This window comes from Hyla sarda, chromosome 4, assembly GCF_029499605.1.
Source record: "Hyla sarda isolate aHylSar1 chromosome 4, aHylSar1.hap1, whole genome shotgun sequence".
Classification (NCBI taxonomy): Eukaryota; Metazoa; Chordata; class Amphibia; order Anura; family Hylidae; genus Hyla; species Hyla sarda.
The window spans coordinates 362,379,681-362,402,071 of NC_079192.1; the positions used below are offsets into that span (position 1 = coordinate 362,379,681).

The 22,391-nt window shown below is 42.6% G+C and overlaps 1 long non-coding RNA gene across 1 annotated transcript in view; it reads left to right on the forward strand.

Moving 5' to 3' along the window:
* Positions 1 to 17,991, forward strand: part of LOC130267235 (uncharacterized) — a 112,798-nt gene extending 94,807 nt beyond the window's left edge. The window contains exons 2-3 of the long non-coding RNA XR_008843114.1: positions 9,535 to 9,742; positions 17,284 to 17,991. This is a non-coding gene — a long non-coding RNA (uncharacterized LOC130267235). The remainder of the gene's footprint in view (positions 1 to 9,534; positions 9,743 to 17,283) is intronic.
* The last annotated feature ends 4,400 nt before the right edge of the window (positions 17,992 to 22,391 follow it).

The window sequence follows — 22,391 nt, forward strand, 5'->3', positions numbered from 1 at the left end:
TCCCCGTATTACCCTGGTTGCTCGTCTTTAAACCCTTTCCAGCTTCACTATATCTTTCTTGTACACTGGTGCACAGTATTCTATATGTGGTCTGACTAGTGATTTGTAGTGGTAGGACTATTTCCTTTTCATGTGCAACTGTGCCCCTATTGACGCACCCCATGATTTTATTTGCCTTGGCAGCAGCTGCCAGACACTGGTCACTACAGCTAAATTTACTATTAACTTAGACTCCCAAGTCCTTTTCCACGTCAGTGGTCCTAAGTGTTCTCCCATTTAATACATAATCACAGGCTGGATTTTTCCTCCCCATGTGCATTTATCAGTGTTGAACCTCATCTGCCACTTCTCCGCCCAAACCTCCTATCCAGATCCATTTGTAATAGTGCACTGTCTTCTATAGTGTTTACCGCTTTGCAGAGTTTAGTAATCTGCAAAGATTGCTACTTTACTATGCAACCCCTCTACAAAGTAATTAATGAATACAGTGACGCCCCGACCTACGATGGCCCCGACATACGATAATTTCAACATACGATGGCCTCTCAGAGGCCATCGCCTGTTGAAGGCAGCATCAACATATGATGCTTTTGTATGTCAGGGCCATCGCATAAATGGCTATCCGGCAGTGCAGACTGCTTCAGCTGCCGTCAGATAGCCGTTTACGGTGCCCAGTGTGCTCCAGTGATGGTCTCTTACCTGTCCCCGGCGCTCCAGACCGTCCTCTTTGGGATCCCCTGCATCGCCGTCGCTCTCCATCGTCGTCATCACGTCGCTGCGCATGCAGTCCCGTCATCCAATAAGAGCAACGTGCGTAGCGACGCGATAAGGAACCATGATCCTGGGCAGAGGAGACGGTCTGGAACTGCGGGGACACCACATGGACGCGGCGACAGCGATGGAAGGGGACATTCAGGGCAGCGGTGACGGTCCGGAGCGGCGGGGACAGGTGAGTATACCTTCCTATATTTAACATTGCACGGATCCCTCAACATACGATGGTTTCAACAAAGGATGGTTCATATGGAACGAATTACCATCGTATGTTGAGGGACCACTGTATATTAAATAGAACAGGACTAGAGATGAGCGAATAGAAGCTGAAGAACCCAAATTCCTTACAAATTTCATGAAGTATTCGATTTGCAGAGAATGCGAATATCACCACGATAATATCGCACAAATCGCTTCATTAAACTCCATTTACTGCGGTCGAGGCTCCAGGGCATCTAAAATGGTGGATCCACATGTCAGTACATGGGGCAAGGAATGCTGGGAAGGTGGGAAGGCAAGGCGGGAAGGGAAGTAGGGGGGATGACCCTTAATCACATGCAGGATGCAGCCTATCAGCAGCCAGTCACCGCTGTGATATCACAGCCCTATATATATGGCAGCCATTTTAAGGATCGTCATATCATTCATTACACTTCATACAGATATGACGGCCATCGCTGTGTGTGTGTTATACAGAAAAGCTCATTCCAGCAGCATTTCACATCCCAGTCACATGAGCGTTCTGGTGGACAGAGAGCAGTGTTTTTTTTCACTGAAAAGCATTTTTACTGCAGCCATTAACCTCCCTGTTACTTTCTTCAGCATTGTATTACAGAGAGGGGCAGATAGCTGTGTGTTGCCTTATACATTTCAACGAGCTGCCTCAACTTCATAAACCTTAGCAGAGGAGGCAGTAATAATTTTTCAGTGCAATTCCGTGTCTTTGTTCCACAACAAATCATCTGCCGGTTATACTAGTGTGTAGACGGTATCATACCCAGCAGTCCATTCCTAATAGTCTTTGACAGAGTGCAATTTTGTGTTTAGTAGACAGCCTTTTTGTGCTGCAGCACTGTTGTGTACTGCTGGTGTTGTGCAAAAATATGTTTTTTTTTTAAGTGTACTATACCGTATTTTTCTGCCCTCTTAAGTGTATACCACATACGTACATCTAATTAGTGTACTATTTTGTACCTGTTAATCTGTCAAGGGCCTAGATACTGTGAAAGCTGATACCGGGAGGCCTGAACTCTCGGTATCAGCTAGCGGTCTTGCCTCGACCAGCAACCCATCTGCTGTCATCGATTGGTTAATGCGGTCATACACTTCATCACAATTGACATCTGATACCCCCAGTCAAATGTTGATGGGTCCCTCAGTCCCTGTCCTCCCATTGCCTCTGTCCTATGCTGTTCGTTCCCTACAGAAGTTTCTTATGCTGTGGGTTCAGGTCCAATATTCACTGAGGACAATCTAATAGAGGACAGTCAGCAGCTACTGCCAAGCCGCTGCCTCTGCTAGGCGGGCAAGTAGTGATGAGGAGAGTGACGTGGGAGGCGGTGTTGTCAGGGTACAGGGTCCTGAAGCAGACACTGTTGAGGAACCTGAGGAGGATATCAGTAACGTGCACACACTTGTTGATGATGATGATGAAGCCGATCGCAATTGGGAACCTGGTGCAGAAGGGGCTTCATCATCATCAGGAGAAGAGAGTTGCAGGTTGCTCGTGAGGCAGCAGCTGAGCCAGCAAGGTGGTAACATGGTTGGCAGTCAGCATGGTGGCAGAAGTGGAAATTCTGGAGCCAAACGTGTCTGGGGGAGACCTCCTGCTTTGTGGCTGCCTACCTTCCCGGGAGGTAGTGGAACAGGGGTTCCTGGAGACAGCGGTAGTAGCAGTCAATTAGTGTGGACTGTTGGTGGGAAAATCAGCTACTTGGCGGTGTGGCAGTTTTTCATCAAGCATCCAGAGGAGGTTCACATAGCCACATGCAAGATGTGACAGCAGAAAGTGAAGTGTGGCAGGGGTCCCAATGTTGGCACCACGGCCCTGAGTCAACATATCCGCCAACAATCCATCGGCGAAGCCATGTCCAAGAGACAACAGTATGCACTCACTCATCCAATGGTGCAGAAGCTGAATGTGCTCCTGTCCAAGTTGCTGGTGCTGCATTACCTCCCTTTTCAAGTGGTGGACTCTGCACCTTTCAGAGAACTGATGGCTTGTGCCGAGCCGAGGTGGAGAGTGCCAAGCCGTCATTTCTTTGAGAAGAAGGCAGTACCAGCCCTACACAATTTTGTGGGAGAGAAGGTGGACCAGTCCTTGAGCCTGTCGGTGTGCACTAAAGTGAATGGCAGCGCCCACGTCTGGAGCTGTAACTATGGTCAGGGTCAATAAGTGTCCTTTACAGCTCACTGGGTGAATGTGTTTCCTGCACAGCCATACCAACTTGGACAGGTCATTCAGCTTCCTCCTCCTAGCTCTCTTGCCACTGGTCCTGTGACAGTGTGCGACTCTGCCTCCTCGTCCTCCACCGTGTTCTCAGCCTCCACTGCCCAAACAAATCTCAGTGACCCTTCAGCATACCATGTGTGCAGGGCATGGCGGTGTCACACTGTTCCCAGACATGGTTTTGGCGAAAAGAGTCCCCCAGGGGAGGAACTGCTAAAAGTCATTCGTAAAGAAATCGTAGCACGTCTTACTCCATGAAAACTGGAAATGGGAACCATGGTGACTGACAACGGGAAGAACATCTTGCATGCGCTGTAATTGGAAAGGCTGAGCAATGTGTCCTGCATAGCACACGTGTTCAATCTGGTTGTGAAGCAGTTCCTGAAGTGTTCCCCCCATTTGCAAGACATCCTAAAAATGTGAAGGAAACTTTGCATGCACTTCAGCCACTCGTACACGCAAAGCACACCCTCCTTGAGCTGCAGCGTCAGAACCGTATCCCACAACATTGTCTGATTCGTGATGTTGCCACACGTTGGAATTCCACCCTCCATATGTTGGACCGACTATTCGAACAGAGAAAAGCCATCACCGATTTCTTGATGATCCAAGCAGATAGGAGTACTCCCCTGTCTAACTTCAATGTGAACCAGTGGCAGCTCATACGTGACACCTGCCGTCTGCTCAGTCCCTTTGAGGAAGCCACATTATTAGTAGTGTTGCTCGCGAATATTCGCAATGCAAATTTTATTCGCGAATATCGCATATTCGCGAATTCGCGAATATTTGCGAATATAGCACTATATATTCGTAATGACTAATATTGTTTTTTTTTTCGCATATGCTAATTTTCACATTTGCGAATTTTCGCTTATGCGAATTATGGTTTATGCTAATTTTCGCATACGCGAATTTTTGCGTATGCGAAAATATCATGCGAATATTACGAATATGCGAATTTAGCGAATATATGACGAATATTCGTCCATATATTCGCGAAATATCGCGAATTCGAATATGGCCTATGCCGCTCAACACTAATTATTAGTAAGTTGCCAGGATTACAGTATGAACGATGTCATTCCACTGCTTCATTTCTTACAACATGTGGAAAGGATGGTTGGGGGCTAAACTGGTGGAGGAGGAGGGGCACAGTGGAGCACAGTTTAGGTTTTGCCAAATCGGCGCTTTTTCTAGTAATCTGACTGGAGAGGAGGAGCAGGAGCAGCCAGAGGAGCTTGAGGGTTATGAGGAAGGCGAGACAGAGTACCCAGACACACCGAGATTGTGAGGCCCTATTGTCTCCTTATCTGCCGCCAACTCCAGGCTGTGCCATTCAGACACTATATGGTATCCTCATGCTGCCACAAACTCCAGGCTGTCCCATTCAGCCACTACATGTTCTCCTCATGGTTCAGCTATCTCCAGGGTGTGCCATTCAGACACTATATGGTCTCCTCATTGTCAGGATTTGGCAGCGGCGGTAGCAACCAGGTCGTATCCACCGGCAACGGCTCAACCTCTCTGACTGCTGAGATAGGCGCGGTACAAGGGATTAGGCAAGAGCAAGGTCGGACGTAGCAGAAGGTCAGAGCAGGCAGCAAGAATCGTAGTCAGGGGCAACAGCAAGAGGTCTGGAACACTGGCTTGGGACTTCTTACAAGGAACGCTTTCACTGGCACAATGGCAACAAGATCCGGCAAGGAAGGGAAGGGGAAGTGAGGTTATATAGGGAAGTGCACAGGTGAACACACTAATTAGAACCAGGCGCCAATCAGTGGCGCACCGGCCCTTTAAATCGCAGAGAGACGGCGCGCGCACGCCCGAGTCTGGTAAGCAGGCCGGGATGCGAATCGCGAGCGGGCTCGTCCCGCATCGCGGATCGCATCCCGGCTAGGGACATTATCGCAGCGCTCCCGGTCAGCGGATCTGACCGGGGCGCTGCGAACAGGAAAACGCTGCGAGCGCTCCGGGGAGGAGCGGGGACCCGGAGCGCTCGGCGTAACACTCATGCTTTAGCCAAATCCTTGCTGTGCCATTTAGCCACTATATGGTCTCCTCATGCTTCAGCTACCTTTAGGCTGTGCCATTCAGACACTAAATGGTCTTCTAATGCTGCCCACACCTCCACGCTGTATCATTCAGCCACTATATGGTCTCCTCATGCTTCAGCCACATCCAAGCTTTGTCATTCAGCCACTATATGGTCGCCTCATGCTGCCAACACCTCCACTCTGTGTCATTTAGCCACTATATTGTCTTTTCATGCTGCCAACACCTCCACGCTGTGTAATTCAGCCACTATATGGTCTCCTCATGCTCCCAACACTTCCACGCTGTGTCATTCAGCCACTATATGATCTCCTCATGCTGCCAACACCTCCACGCTGTGTCATTCAGCCACTATATGGTCTCCTCATACTGATGCCACCTCTAGGTTTTGCACTCAGACGGATCCCTCCAAGGAACAGCCCAGGATAAAAGCAGCGCACAAGACTTCAAAGGTAAAATGGTTTATTTACCCGGCATGCAACGCGTTTCGTTGGACAACCAGCTTCATCAGGCATCATGCGGCTGCCGATCTTCGCCCGTTGAAGGGTTATTCCACGCTTTCACCATAGTTGTACTTGGTTGCAGTACAACTATACTCGGTGAGCATTTTTGCTTTTCTCCATCTCCTTTTTATAATACGTTATCACACTAGGAGCGCTCTTCTTGTCTATATTTACCTCTAGGTTCTGTCATTGTGCCACTCTGCGGCATTGATTCTAAAATCGATGCCTGTAATCTGCATGTCATAATGAATAACAATATTATTTCACTACCCCAGCACACTCCATATGCGAGTTAGAACAAAGCAAGGTGTTCTACACCCCAAATGAGGCTCTCTGTAGTCCAAAAATAGCCGATTTTAATATAGATTCGCTGCAAATAAATTCGGATCTAAACACTTTTCGAAAAATTCGGCAAATCGTCCGAATCAAATTTTTCAAGTTAGCTCATCTCTAAACAGGACCCAAGACTGACCCTGTGATACCCCACAGTCACCCAACCAGAATAAGTACCATTAATAACCACCCTCTGTTTCCTATTACTGAGCCAGTTACTTACCCACTTACACACATTCTCCCCCAGCCCAATCCTTCTAATTTTATGCACCAATCTTTTATGTGGCACCGTATCATATGCTTTGGAAAAATCCAGATATACGACATCCAGCGATTCGCCCTGGTCCAGTCTGGAGCTCACTTCCTCATAAAAGCTGATCAGGTTAGTTTGACAGGACTGATCCCACATAAAGCCATGCTAATATGGGGTCATACACTTATTTTTATCAAGATACTCCAAAATAGCATCTCTTAGAAAACCCTCAAACAATGCACATACAACGGAGGTTAAACTTACAGGTCTTTAATTCCCAGGGTCACCTTTTGACCCCTTTTTTAATATTGGCACCACATTTGCCATGCGCAATTCCTGGGGAACAGTCCTTGTTACTATAGAGTCCCTGAATATTAAAAATAGGGGTACGTCTATTACATTATTTAATTCCTTTAGAACACGGGGGTGAATGCCATTTGGACCTGGTGATTTGTCTATTTAGATTTTTTGGGTTCTTTCATGATATTATAAAACCATATATGGTTTTTATAACATTGTACTCAATAAAATGCATTGAGCATTAAAATACATATGGTTGTGTCCATTCTTTGTTTCCCGTTTAGGGAAATAAAAAACTGATATAAAAGCATATGTAAAAAATGTGATGTGAATGTAGCCTAAGATAAGGCAAAAACAGTGTTATATAGAAAAGAAAGTACATATGCAAGTAGGGTAAAGGCCACAATAAAACCCCATCTTGAGCATGATATAAAAACCTCTAAAACCACAGCAGATTATAAACTGTAATTTTAATTACAGTATTTATCGGCGTATAACACGTACTTTTAAAACTTAAATTTAAGGCAAAAAGCCGATAAATCTTCTGGTCATTGATTTAAAGTTTCCACAGCAGCGGCTGCTTGTTAAGTTTTAGCAGCATGGCCGCGGCCACTTTAAATTTGTGACCAGCGGCGTCTCCTCCCCGCTCACTTGTTTTCTCCTGCACTATCCACAGGTACTGATGGATAGTGCGGGAGACGCTGATTAAAATGAGCCCTACCTTGTCCGGATCTGCCCTACCTTTTAATCAGCGTCTCCCGCACTATCCACCAGTACCTGTGGATAGTGCGGGAGAAAACAAGTGACAGTTTTACTTTTCATTTTTCTTACCTCCCCCTCCCTCATCATTCCCCCTTTTCCCTGCTCTTTATAGTTTTTTATTTTCCTTACCTGGCTGCACTTCGGCAGGTCAGGTCACTCGTGGGGTCTCGCGGGTTCGGTCAGTGAAGCAGATGAATTATGTCCTCTCCCGGCTTCTCTGCGTGGCATCAGTGACATCACTTTTCATTTCCTGTCACCGCCGAAAAGTGAAATCCCAGATGCCACGCAGAGAAGCCGGGAGAGGACATCACTCATCTGCTTCACTGACCGCAGCCCGCAAGACCCCGCGAGTGACCTGACCTTCCGAAGCGCAGCCAGGTAAGGAAAATAAAAAAACTAAGCATGGGTAAGGGGGTATGATGAGGGAGGGGAAAAATAGCATACAGTGGTCTTCATCCTGCGGACCTCCAGATGTTGCAACATTACAACTCCCAGCATGCCTGGACAGCCGTTGGCTGCCCGGGCATTCTGGGAGTTGTAGTTTTGCAACATCTGGAGGTCCGCAGGTTGAAGACCACTGGTAGAAGGAACATGATGGGGGATGATGAGACAGGGGGAAATGATGAGGGGGGGGATTATGGGGGGCATGATGAGACAGGTTGGGGGGATGATGAGACTGGGTGGGGGGGTGATGAGGGACATGATGAGACAGGGTGGGGGGATGATGAGACAGGGGGAAATGATGGGGGGGCATGATGAGACAGGTTTGGGGGGATGATGAGAAAGGGTGGGGGGATGATAAGGGACATGATGAGACAGGGTGGTGGGATGATGAGGGGGGAATGATGGGGGACATGATGAGACAGGGTGGGGGGATGATGAGACAGGGGGAAATGATGAGGGGGGAATGATGGGGGGCATGATGAGACAGGTTGGGGGGATGATGAGACAGGGTGGGGGGTGATGAGGGGGGATTATGGGGGGCATGATGAGACAGGTTGGAGGGATGATGAGACAGGGTGGGGGGGATGGGGGACATGATGAGACAGGGTGGGGGGATGATGAGGGGGGAATGATGGGGGACATGATGAGACAGGGTGGGGGGATGATGAGACAGGGGGAAATGATGGGGGAGCATGATGAGACAGGTTGGGGGGGATGATGAGAAAGGGTGGGGGGGATGATGAGGGACATGATGAGACAGGGTGGTTGGATGATGAGGGGGGAATGATGGGGAACATGATGAGACAGGGGGAAATGATGAGGGGGAAATGATGGGGGGCATGATGAGATAGGGTGGGGGATGATGAGACAGGGGGGAATGATGGGTGAAATGATGAGACAGGGTGGGGGATGATGAGACAGGGGGAAATGATGAGGGGGGAATGATTGGGGACATGATGAGACAGGGTGAGCGATGATGAGGCGGGGAAATGATGGTGGGGGGAGGCACTAAATGCTTAATGTCTGTATGGCTAGTGGTGTTCTATGACAGGGGGAAATGATGAGACATGGAGGGATGATGAGACATGGGAGGTGGCAATGAGAGGGGTTAATGTGACACAGGGACTGATAAAAGAGAAGGAATGATGTGGCACTGAGGGGACGGGACCAAACTGAGGTGCAGAAGAAAACAAAGTTGGGGGATGATGTGGCATTTAGTCAAAGTCATTTATTTTACTTTTTTTTTGCTTAAATTTCCCTGTTATAATGGGGGTGCGTGTTATACGCCGATAAATACGGTATTTTAAATCTAATAGTATGCGTTGTCTATATGATGACGAAGACACAAATCTATGACACGGCTTAATTTTCTAAATTTGGTCATCTTGGCCATCTGACCATATTAAAGCTTTACATTTTATACTTTAAATGCACATACGATTGTATTTGCTGTCTGATATGCTATATAGTAAATGTTATGTGACTTAAGGTATGTGGGGCAAAGGGTAAATACATTTTCATTCCTATCATATTTTTCCAATTAAGTTTAAATGTCAAGTTATACTTTAAAAGAAAAAACCTCATGACTGGTTTGACAATAATGTTGTGTTTCTTGTTTTAACATTTCAAAATATTTTTCAAACCTTAAGATGTTTTTTTGGCAGATTCTGCACAGACGAGTCATGGTTGCAATAAGTCTTCATTAGAGTCTGAGTCAGATAGAGAAGAAAAAGAAAAGAAAATGACTCCAAGAAGATGCCACCTGTGAGTCAGAGAACAAAGAGGAGTGCTAGCCCACCCTCACTTTCTCGATGCCTGTGCTTCAGCTTGGACAAAGTCATGATTTTATAAGCCATGATTTCTATAAAGGAAGTAAGCTTTTCTTATGAATTATATTAGAAAAGTTAATGTTTATGCCAAGATGTACAACATATAAAAAGTTTTTTGAATATCAGTGCCCAATTGCATGACGTGTCTTGGGAACCGCCCAGTTTAGAAGCAAATCCCCATAGCAAATCTCTTCTAAACTGGGCGGTTCCTGAGACACGTGTCATCAGAGAGCACTTAGACAGAAAAGAACAACCTTAACTTCAGAAGCTCATAAGTACTGAAAGGATTAAGATTTTTTAATAGAAGTAATTTACAAATCTGTTTAACTTTCTATATAAAAAAAAGTTTTTTCCTGGATAACCCCTTTAAGAAGCAATATGATTTGTAAAGGAAACGAACCAGCTCATCGCCAGTTGTATAACAATTCCTGGCACTTGTATTCAGATGGGGAAGCACAGGATGCAGAACGCCAAGCCGTCTCCTCAGTTGAGTCAATACAAGAAAAATAGCAAATTGTCCGGTGCCCAAAATTATTAAGTAAAAAATCCAAAGTTTAAAAGAGCATCTTAAAATGTGAATAAATCATGAGGGAGTACTAAAAAAAAAAGCTGCAGAAATGCCAACTCCTTTCAAACTAACTGGTTCTTAGTCACGGAGATTAAAAAAATCAAATAATGGAATCTTAAATACTGTCTAGTGATACCGTTTAACAACAAGGAAACAATATACACACCCAGGCTGCAAATGTACATTTCAGAAAAAAAGCATCCGAATAGATCCACAACATATACAAAATAATAATAAACTAAATAATAAACAGTTTGCAAAAGGATGAGACACAATGCAGTAATTACTTTTAAGGACCAAATAATGGAATCTTAAATATTGTCTAGTGATACCGTTCAACAACAAGGGAACAATATGCACACCTAGGCTGCAAATGTACATTTCAGAAAAAAGCATCCGAATAGATCCACAACATATACAAAATAATAATAAACAAAATAATAAACAGTTTGCAAAAGGATGTGAAACAATGCAGTAATTACTTAAGGACCACACCTACTTACGCACCATAAAATCAATGAATGGGAATGACTGACCTAGTTAGTAGACTAAATCATTATGAAAATTCAGGTCTTGTGGGAAGCGCGAGTCCAGTTGGAGTATCCAGTATGCCTTGCGCATGAACACTGCTCCTAGAGGGGGTGAGGGGACTCATTCAATGCCACAATGTGCCTACTAAAACCGGACATGAATCGAGTGGAGAAAGACACATCAGTCTGAACGCGTAAATGTTCATACATGCACTTTTTCAATTTACGGGAGGTACAGCCTATATATTATAAAGACATTTTTTTACAGGTGGCAGAATAACCTAGGTGAGTGGCCTCACCATTAATGAAAGCATTGATCGGGTATACCTTGCTTTTGGCTTGAGAACAAAGGTTTTAAACATGACCATATATTTACATAAATTATATCTCGGCCGAGAACACTTGTAATTTCCATTAGTCTGAAGCCAACTGACAGTACGATTGTGGACACGAAAGTCACTGGGTGACAACCAACTTTGCAAAGACTTTCCTTTTTTAGACACAATTCTTACCCCCATCACTCAAAATCTTGATCAAGACATCACTTTTGTACAGTACAGGGAGATGTCTCAAAATAATCTCTGGATGCCGGGTCTTCTCTGTGTGAACTCCTGACTGTTGGTATCCTTTTGACTGGATTGTACTTGGGCCATCGTTGATGTGGATACCATGAGATACTCTTCTGCTCCTGTGATACAAGCCCAGCCATTTTATTGATCAAACTATTGAATCAGTGTGCAGGGAAGATGTACGACTATCCTTGGAATTGCTTTTTTTTGACTTTTTATATGCTTTACCATTGGCGTACTGTACCTCGCAATCTAGATGACAAAGGACTTGCATTTATCCCATCATTAGTATTTTGGGGCCTCTTTGGATGAATGTATGCCATATTGGCATGTTGGACTCTTTTTAGTCCCTCAAATCTATCTAATATGTTTCACCACTATGACCTGAGAGGATCTATAGTGATTAATATCAATACTCTTGTCTCATTCTGATGAATGCCAAGGGACTAATGTGTTGCTAAAATCTGTGATCATTTTGTTTGACTCAGAATTAGCCTTGACTCATTAATATGCTTTAAAGTAAAATGGAGCCTTCTTGTTGGGAGGGATTGGGTGGGGTGTGAAGATGGCCTTTTTGTTATGGGAGGGATCTAAGGTTTTTTACTCCTATGTTTATCCTTACATTATACCATGAGTTGTAAGCTAGACTAGGGGGCTGGCAGATGTGGCACTGTGTGCTTTTTCCTACCCGTATTGGGTTGGTTGGGTCGATATTTGCTGCGTTGAAATTTTCCTGCACTGGGATAACGAGCTGAGTTCTGTATTGTATACCTTCCCAGGATCACATAAATATCAGAATGAATAAATTAGTGTTTTTCATAATTATATATAGTCATATTTATGGACATTTATCAACGGGTTTAGTCAGGTTTTCTTTACTATAATTGTCGCAAAATTGTCGCAACTGCGACTATGCGATTTTTCGTCCAACATTTTGACTGGAAAGCGAGAAAAGCAAGTTTTCCAAAAATTAACTATGTAGTAATAATTTTAAAATGGACTACGGGTAGTCAGGTATTTATTAACTGCGACAGTCGCAACTGCGCAAAAAAAAGTCGCAACAGCGTTAAAAATTGACTAAATTTACTCCAGCTCAAACATGGAGCAGAAAAAGCTACTACCAAAGTAAAAAAGGAAAAATTGCTTACGTGAATGAAAATTATCAACAGGCTGAAACCAGTTGATAAATACGTCGCACATAAGCAAAAAAAAAGGAAGGAAAAAATTACTTAAAAAAAGAATACATAAGCAAACATTGATAAATGTCCCTCATTGTGGATACTGTGCATACCAAGATTCCTAAATACTAGCACACTTATTCATCTTCAATATTTGTGGTGCGGTTAAGACCTTCAGTAATCATGTATACCATTAAACTTACCTTACATGTATCACCATACTTACCCCGTATACATCATTATACTCACCTTATATACATTACCATACTTACCTTACATCCATATCCCCCCCCCCCAAAAAAAAAGGGGTGATATAAGCCATCCTACAAAACTGTAACTCTTTTATTTTTTTATCTTTAGTTATCCTGTACAATACTCAACCACTATAATGGTCACAAGTCTTCTACATTCATAACTATTAAAATTTTCATACACTTTATCACTTCATTGTATATCTCATTTATTGTACCTTCACACTTATATATAATATATATTTCTTTACTGTTTATTTAATAAGGATACAGGAAGGGGCAGGCTAAGTACACCAATCTATGTGAATTCTTGTTATTGGTGACCATATTCAAAATGGTCACATATTTATGTATGTATGTAGGTTACGGAGTAGACAATTGGTCACGTGATTATATGATCAGATGGGAGTTTTGACATATTGTTTGCGGCGCTGTTTGTATTATGTGTAACCTATGATATGGACCGTGAATCATGGACAATTAATCACATGATATGGACCGCAAGTTATGTGGCAATCAATCACATGATTGAACGCTTGTCTATCTTCAATTGAAGTGCCGTGTATGTTGTATATTTGGTTGTCTGTGCCTTATTTTCATACTAACTATGGGATGTGATTGCCCTTGCAACTGTATTTTAACTAAGATTTTGATGTATTCAAACTGATTGTAGGTCACGTGACTGTGTCAGTCATGTGATGATTTGCTATGTGGGCGGATATCAGCTCCAGATTTCAGCGGTGCAGTTGAAAACAAGACTTATGCACTATATTCAGAGCTCATATACTAAGTATTTTGGAACAAGTGTGAATGGATATGAATATTATGGTCCATCTGAATAAATCGCGGGTCATGTGACTGTACAAGTCGCGTGACTTGCGCGACCCCCGTGACCTATGTAACATAGTTATATAGTTCATAACGTTGAAAAAAGACCAGAGTCCATCAAGTTCAACCTATAACCATATTGAGTCCCTACTGAGTTGATTCAGAGGAAGGCAAAAAACCCTCATACTAGAGGTAAAAATTCCTTCCCTACTCCAAATATGGCAGTCAGAATAAATCCCTGGATCAACGTTCTGTCCCTATAAATCTAGTATACATAACCAGTGATGTTATTATTCTCCAAAAATGATTCCAGATCCCTTTTGAACTATTTCACCTCCTCCTCTGGCAGAGAGTTCCACAGTCTCACTGCTCTTACAGTAAAGAATCCCCATCTGTGCTTTCCTCTAAATGTAGAGGATGACCCTTGTTATAGAAACAGTCCTGGGTATAAATAGATCATGGGAGAGATCTCTGTGCAGTCCCCTGATATATTTATACATAGTTATTAGGTCTCCCCTAAGCCTTCTTTTTTCTAAACTAAATAACCCTAATACTGATAATCTTTCTGGGTACTGTAGTCCTCCCATTCCCCGTATTACCCTGGTTGCCTGTCTTTGAACCCTCTCCAGCTCCACTATATCTTTCTTGTACACTGGTGCCCAGTACTGTACACAGTATTCCATGTGTGGTCTAACTAGTGATTTGTACAGCTGTAGAATTATTTCCTTGACATGGGCATCTATGCCCCTATTGATGCACCCCATGATTTTATTTGTCTTTGGCAGCAGCTTCCCGACACTGGTCACTACAGCTAAATTTACTGTTAACTGAGTCTCCTAAGTCCTTTTCCACGTCAGTCGTCCCAAGTGTTCTCCCATTTATTACATGATCCCAGCCTGGATTTTTCTTCCCCATATGCATAACCTTACATTTATCAGTATTGAACCTCATCTGCCACTTCCCAGCCCAAACCTCCAACCTATCCAGATCCATTTGTAACAGTTCACTGTCCTCTATTGTGTTTACTGCTTTACAGAGTTTAGTATAATCACAAAGATTGCTACTTTATTATTCAACCCCTCTTCAAGGTCATTAATGAATATATTAAATAGGACAGGACCCAAGACGGACCCCTGTGATACCCTACTAGTAACAGTCACCCAAACAGAATAAGTAACATTAATAACCACCCTCTGTTTCCTATCACTGAGCCAGTTACTTACCCACTTACACACATTTTCCCCCAGCCCAATCCTTCTCATTTTATGCACCAACCTTTTATGTGGAAATGTATCAAATGCTTTGGAAAAATCCAGATATACCACATCCAGCGATTCACCCTGGTCCAGTCTGGAGCTCACCTCCTCGTAAAAGCTGATCAGATTAGTTTGACAGGATCGATCCCTCATAAAGCCATGCTGATATGGAGTCATACATTTATTTTTATCAAGATACTCCAAAATAGCATCTCTTAGAAAACCCTCAAACAATTTACATACATTGGAGGTTAAACTTACAGGTCTATAATTCCCAGGGTCACCATTTGACCCCTTTTTAAATATTGACACCACATTTGCCATGCGCCATTCCTGGAGAACAGTCCCTGTTACTATAGAGTCCCTGAATATTAAAAATAGGGGTATGTCTATTACATTACTTAATTCCTTTAGAACACGGGAGTGAATGCCATTTGAACCAGGTGATTACTGCATATTTACACTGATAACTTTTTACAGTTCAGAAAAAAGGGCCTGAATAGCGTATAGTGTCAACTCTGTGGAAGTAGAGGGGGTATATTCCTTTTGCCACTGTGCATATATTGCTACTACATTTCCACAGAATTGCTTTCTTTACATCTCTTATTTTCTTGATACAGTGGGAGTGTTTTACATAAATATTGTTGTTACCGGATAGTGGGTGTCCATAGGTGGGTGTGCCGTTTTTTGCCCCCCACCACCTAGTATCTTGGGTTGCCCAAGATGTTTGGGTGTTTTAAATGTTTCTAAACTGTGTGTCCCTTGTATTTTTTGTAACATTTTATGTTCAGTAAAGGGACATATACTTATTGTCAAAGACATTTCTTATGAGAGGTGTGTTATTGCATTCAGGTGTATTACTTTTTTCTTTTGTGGTGTTTCATGTGCTTTTCACACCTATAGTAGCTCCCTGCCAGATTTGAAAGAGCTACATAAAGCTGAGCCCCCCCCCCCCCATGTTTTTCTTAGTTTCCAAAATAATCTCCTTGATTTGGGTAAACTGTATGGTGTTGAAATATGTACAAGATTTTTCTTCTTAATAGTAGAAGTTGGAGTGGGGGGATTATTATTAATATTTGTGTGCAAATGGTGACTTCTTTGTTTATGATTAACAATACAATGGCTATTCTGTAGAGTTTTTAGTACTCCCGCATGATTTATTTCCAATTTAAGATGTTCTTTTAAACTTTCGATTTTTAACTTTATAATTTTGCCAGCCTGATAATTTTCTGTTTTTCTTTTATTAAGAAACACTTTTTTTTTCTAATCTGTGTTTATTTTCTAATTATATTTCTTAATTTTATTTTTAGTACATTATTATAGGGACAGTCATCATGGCTCAGCTGTTTTTAATAGCATTTAGTGATATGCTTTACGGCAAGCCCCATAGACATAGATACAACGAACATCTCCAATCACTATACTTTGTGTTTGGGAGGTTTGCAAGCATGCTCTGTGACCTCTGCAGAGAACATTCTACAGGAGAGGTGAGACTAAGCTCCTATTGTCTGATACATCTACTGGTGTCACCTATGAGAGGAGAAGTCTCTGTGGATTGGATGTTTTAACCAACATTTTCCATGGATACTTGATCACATTGAGATCTGCAGAATTTGGAAGCCAAGTCAACATCTTTTAAATGTCCTTGAAGCATGCTTTACACCTGCTTTGCACTAGAGAGGTGCCATTATAAGTCTATATTATGAGAGCAGCTGGACAGAAATCATAGGCAGTGCTTCTCTTGGGCAGGGCTTCTCATGTGCAGTGCTTCACTTGGAGAGTTCAGACTGAGTCTAAACACTCAGTTACTGAATGATCAAAACCATTGACATGTCTGTCATCAAACCCAATTTCACAAATAGGACTGCACCACTTCACTTGCTCCGGAGTGAGACCAATGTATGGACAAAAACCGTATGGATACACTTCCAGTAGACATAGTAGATCAAGGAGATAAGCCCAGCATCCTATTCAGTGCATCAAAAAGGAGTTGCTGGGCAAACAGTTTTTTTTTTTAACAAACATGCCCAAGCTGGCAAAAAACAATCAAACAAAAACAAAAAAATAACAATTCTTACCTCTCTATCGGTATCTGTAGCCTCCAGTAACACTGCTTTGCCATGCTGCAATTCCTCGTGCTGGGATCCAATATGTCAGTGCTGCTCAGCTAATCCCTGTGGCCAGTGATGGGCTATGTGGCAATGTGACACATTCAACCCCAATACCAGGAAGTGAAGTTTACTGTAAACCAGATGTAGGGGTCTGAGTGACACTAGTGTTGAGTGCGAATATTCAAAATGTGAATTTTTATTGCGAATATCGGCACTTTGCAATTTCGCAAATATTTAGAATATAGCGATATATATTCGTAATGATGAATATTTGTTTTTCTTCTTCTTTACAGTACACATCACAACAATGAGGTGTACTGTGTAAAAAAAAGTGATTATCCCTCCCTGCTTCCAGCTTGCGGTCGAAAGAAGGCTCCAATATTATTTACTGTGAGGAGCGGAGCACGAATATTTCGTAAATGCGAATATTCAAATATATCGGCACTTCCAGAGGACACTGATCCCTCCCTTCTATAAGGTGAAAGATATAATCATGCATGCGCACTATGCAAATTTCATTAAAATTTGAAAAAAAAACGAACATAGTGAATGTGCAAATTTTGTGAACATAGGACGAATATTCGTCCATATATTCGCAAAATATTGCAAATTCCAATATGGCCCCTGCCGCTCATCACTACGTAACACATTTCCACTCAGCAAATCCTGCAAGAACTGACTAAAGAGTTTCAGGACTACTATGGATTTTTACCATTTTGGTGCATTGTGAATAAAAAATCTGGACTGCATGCATGTGAGCCAGCACTCTTTTCACTTATGGAATTGGATCCGGCTTGCTTAAGCCATCTATGCTCTGAGGGGAGTGAATTTTTCCAGGTGCGTTGAAGTTCATTTTATCTGGTTTGCACAACATCTTTAGCTTTGCATATGCAGATTAACAACAAACCTGTCTTCCATTTATTATATAAAAGATTTTGTTAATTTCAATTTTATTAATAAAAACTGGGATTAATGTCAGAACTGTTGTACAATCACACAGCCTCACGATCCTATTCCGTGTAAGTTAACATACAGTACATGTTTTATATCTTTAAAGCGTTCCAGAAGGTTAGGAAGAAAGCAGATACTGGAATTTACGGTTTCATTAAAAACTTCTTTACTTATGATATTTCCATTTACTAGAAACTCCAGTAGCAAATCTCTGAAACTACACCACACAGAAGCCAGCCACCCCAAATGCTTGAATTCCTACAGAAAATTGCAAGAGGAAACTGTGTGGGAGTCAAACAAAACAAAAAAAAAATAAGCTTGTGAATTCAGTATTGGCATGTTCTGTTATTTTAGAGTGGGAGAGAATCTGAACTATTTTGCTTGCGAAATAAATAAGTGACTTAAAGGGGTACTCCGGTGGAAACCTTTTTTTTTTTAAATCAACTGGTGCCAGAAAGTTAAACAGATTTGTAAATTACTTCTATTAAAAAATCTTAATCCTTCCAGTACTTATTAGCTGCTGAATACTACAGAGGAAATTCTTTTCTTTTTGGAACACAGAGCTCTCTGCTGAATGAGGAGCACAATAATCTCTGCTGATACCTCTGTCCATTTTAAGAACTGACCAGAGCAGCATATGTTTTCTATGGGGATTTTCTGGACAATTCTAAAAAATGGACAGAGATGTCAGCAGAGAGTGCTGTGCTCGTGATGTCAGCAGAGAGATCTGTGTTCCAAAAAGAAAATAATTTCTTCTGTAGTATTCAGTAGCTAATAAGTACTGGAAGGATTAATATTTTTTAATAGAAGTAATTTACAAATCTGTTTAACTTTCTGGCACCAGTTGATTTAAAAAAAAAAGTTTTTCACTGGAGTACCCCTTTAACCCCTTAAACTGTTGGGGACAGAGGGCATATGGATACGCCCTCGCGTTCCGGTACTTAAGGACGGAGGGTGTACCTGTACGCCCTCCGCATTTCCGATCACCGCTGGGCGGTGATCAGACCGGGATGACTGCTGATATCTATCAGCAGGCATCCCTTTGCAATGCCTAGGGGGGTCCTGAGAATACTTAGTGGTCTCCAAAATGTTCTCCCCCAGTTGTTGCATAACTACAACTCCTAGCATGCCCAGACTGTCCGGGCATGCTGGGAGTTGTAGTTCTGCAACATCTGAAGGGCCAGATATTGCAGAACTACACGCCAAGCATCCCTGACTGTCTGGGCATTCTGGGAATTGTAGTTTTGCAACAGCTGTAGACACACTGAGCTAGAATCTGTTTCCTAACTCCAACCCGTGTGCCTCCAGCTGTTGCAAAGCTACAACTCCCAGAATGCACTGACAGACCGTACATGCTGGGAGTTGGAGTTTTGCAACAGCTGGAGGCACCAGGCTCAGAATCACTGAGCTAGAGTCTGTTTTCTAACTCAGTGGGTCCCCACCAGTGTGCCTACAGCTGTTCTAAAACTACAACTCCCAGCATGTATGGTCTGTCAGGGCATTCTGGGAGTTGTAGTTTTGCCACAGCTGAAGGTTTGGGGCGCCCCCCCCTCCCATGTGAATGTACAGGGTACATTCATACGGGCGGGTTTACAGTGGATTTCCTTCTACAAGTTTGAGCTGCAGCTAATTTTCTGCCGCAGCTCAAACTCCCAGCGGAAGACTTGCCGTGAGCCTGTGTGAATGTACCCTAAAAACACTACACTAACAAATAATAAAAAGTAAAACACTACATATACACCCCCTTACATGTGCCCCCCCCCCCCCCCCAATAAAAATGTAAAATGTCTCATATGGCAGTGTTTCCTAAACGGAGCCTCCAGCTGTTGAAAAACCACAACCCCCAGTCCTGGCAGGCTGGGAGTCTTGCAACAGCTGGAGGCACCCTGTTTGGTAAACACTGCTGTAGGGTTTTGGGGGAGACAAGCCCCATCCTTGTATCTGGGTCGGCCCCTATTGCAAATTCCTTATTCAGGCCTCAAATGCGCATTGCGCTCTCCCTCTTCAGAGCCTTGTCGTATTTCAAGGCAACAGTTTAGGGCCATATATGGGGTATGTCCGCACTCAGGAGAAATTGCGTAACAAATTTTGGGGGTATTTTTCTCCATTTACCCCTTATGAAAAGGTAAAGTTGGGGGCTACCCCAGCATGTTAGTGTAAAAAAATTAAAATTTTTACACTAACATGCTGGTGTTGCCCCATACTTTTAATTTTCACAAGAGGTAAAAGGAGAAAAGACCCCAAAATTTCTAACGCAATTTCTACCCCATATGTGTTTGTAAAATGCTCTGGGGATAAACTACATGGCTCAGGATTGAGAGAGCGCCATGTACATTTGAGGCCTAAATTGGTGATTTGCACAGAGGTGGCTGATCGTTACAGCGGTTTTGAATTTTGGAAACTACACCCCTCACGAAATGTAACAAGGGGTATAATGAGCCTTAGCACGCCACAGGCAAATTTTGACAAATTTTCGTTAAAGTTGGACATGAAAATTAAAAATTTGTTTTTTTTTTCTCTGAAATGCTGGTGTTAGCCCAATGTTTTCATTTTCACAAGGGGTATTAGGAAAAATGCCCCCCAAAATGTGTAACCCCATTTCTTCTGAGAATATAAATACCCCATATGTGGATGTAAAGTGCTCTGCAGGCGAACTACAATGCTCAGAAGAGAAGGAGCGCCATTGGTCTTTTTGAGAGAGAATTAGGCTGGAATTTAAGGCTATGTGTGTTTACAAAGCCCCCATGGTGCCAGAACAGTGGACCACCTCCACATGTGACCCCATTTTGGAAACTACACCCCTCATGGATTGTAACAATGGGTATAGTGAGCATTTACACCCCACAGGTGTCTGACGGATTTTTTGAACAGTCGTCTGTAAAAATGAAAAATTTAATTTTTCATTTGCACAGCCCACTGTTCCAAAGATCTGTCAAATGCCAGTGGGGTGTAAATGCTCACTGCACCCCTTATTAAATTATGTGAGGGGTATAGTTTCCAAAATAATATGCCATGTGTTTTTTTGGGGGGGCATTTTTGGGGCATTTTCTCCTATTACTCCTTGTGAAAATGAAAAGTTTGGGGTAACACCAGCATTTTAGTGTTAAAATCAAATTTTTCATTTTCACGTCCCACTTTAACGAAAGTTCGTCAATCACCTGTGGGATGTTAAGGCTCACTGTACCCCTTGTTATGTTCCTTGAGGGGTGTAGTTTCCAAAATAGTAGGCCATGTGTTTTTTTTGCTGCTCTGGCACCATAGGGGCTTCCTAAATGCGACATGCCCCCCCCCCAAAAACCATTTCAGCAAAATTTGCTTTCTAAAGCCAAATGTGACTCCTTCTCTTCTGAGCATTGTAGTTCGCCCGCAGAGCATTTTACGTCCTAACATGGGGTATTTCCATACTCAAAAGAGATGGGGTTACAAATTTTGGGGGGGAAATTTTTGTGAAATTTAGTGAATTTTTTTTTTTTCATTTACACATCCGAATTTAACGAAAAGTCGCCAAACACCTGTGGTGTGTTAAGGCTCACTGGACCACTTGTTACGTGCCTTGAGGGGTGTAGTTTCCAAAATAGTATGCCATGTGTTTTTTTTTTTTTTTTTTGCTGTTCTGGCACCATAGGGGCTTCCTAAATGTGTAAATGTGACATGCCCCTCAAAAACCATTTCATAAAAAATGACTCTCCAAAATCCCATTGTTGCTCCTTCCCTTCTGAGCCCTCTACTGCGCTCTCCAAGCACTTCACATACACATATGAGGTATTTCCTTATTCAAGAGAAATTGGGTACAAATTGTGTGGGGCTTTTTCTTCTATTACCCCTTGTAAAAATTCCCTCTCCTTCACTTTGCTGCTATTCCTGTGAAACACCTAAAGGGTTAACAAACTTTCTTAATGTCATTTTGAATACTTTGAGGGGTGCAGTTTTTATAATGGGGTCATGTATGGGGTATTTTTAATAAGAAAGCCCTTCAAATCCACTTCAAAACTGAACTGGTCCCTGAAAAATTCCGATTTTGAAAATTTTGAGAAAAATTTGAAAATTGCTGCTGAATTTCGAAGCCCTCTGATGTCTTCCAAAAGTAAAAACATGTTAACTTTATGATGCAAACATAAAGTAGACATATTGTATATGTGAATCAATATATCATTTATTTGGAATGTCTATTTTCCTTACAAGCAGAGAACTTCAAAGTTAGAAAAATGCAAAATTTTAAATTTTTTCATAAAATGTAGCAATTTTTCACCAAGAACTGATGCAAGTATCGACACACCGGCGATTTGCACGATTCCATGTCATACGGGTCTATGGTGACCCGGAAAATAAGGGGGATCAGGGGTGTCCAAGACACCCACGATCCCCCTGAAGGGATAGGAGTGAGGTGGCAGGGGTGCCACCCGTCCTATCCCTGCTATTGGTCGTCTATAAGCGACGACCAATAGCAGAT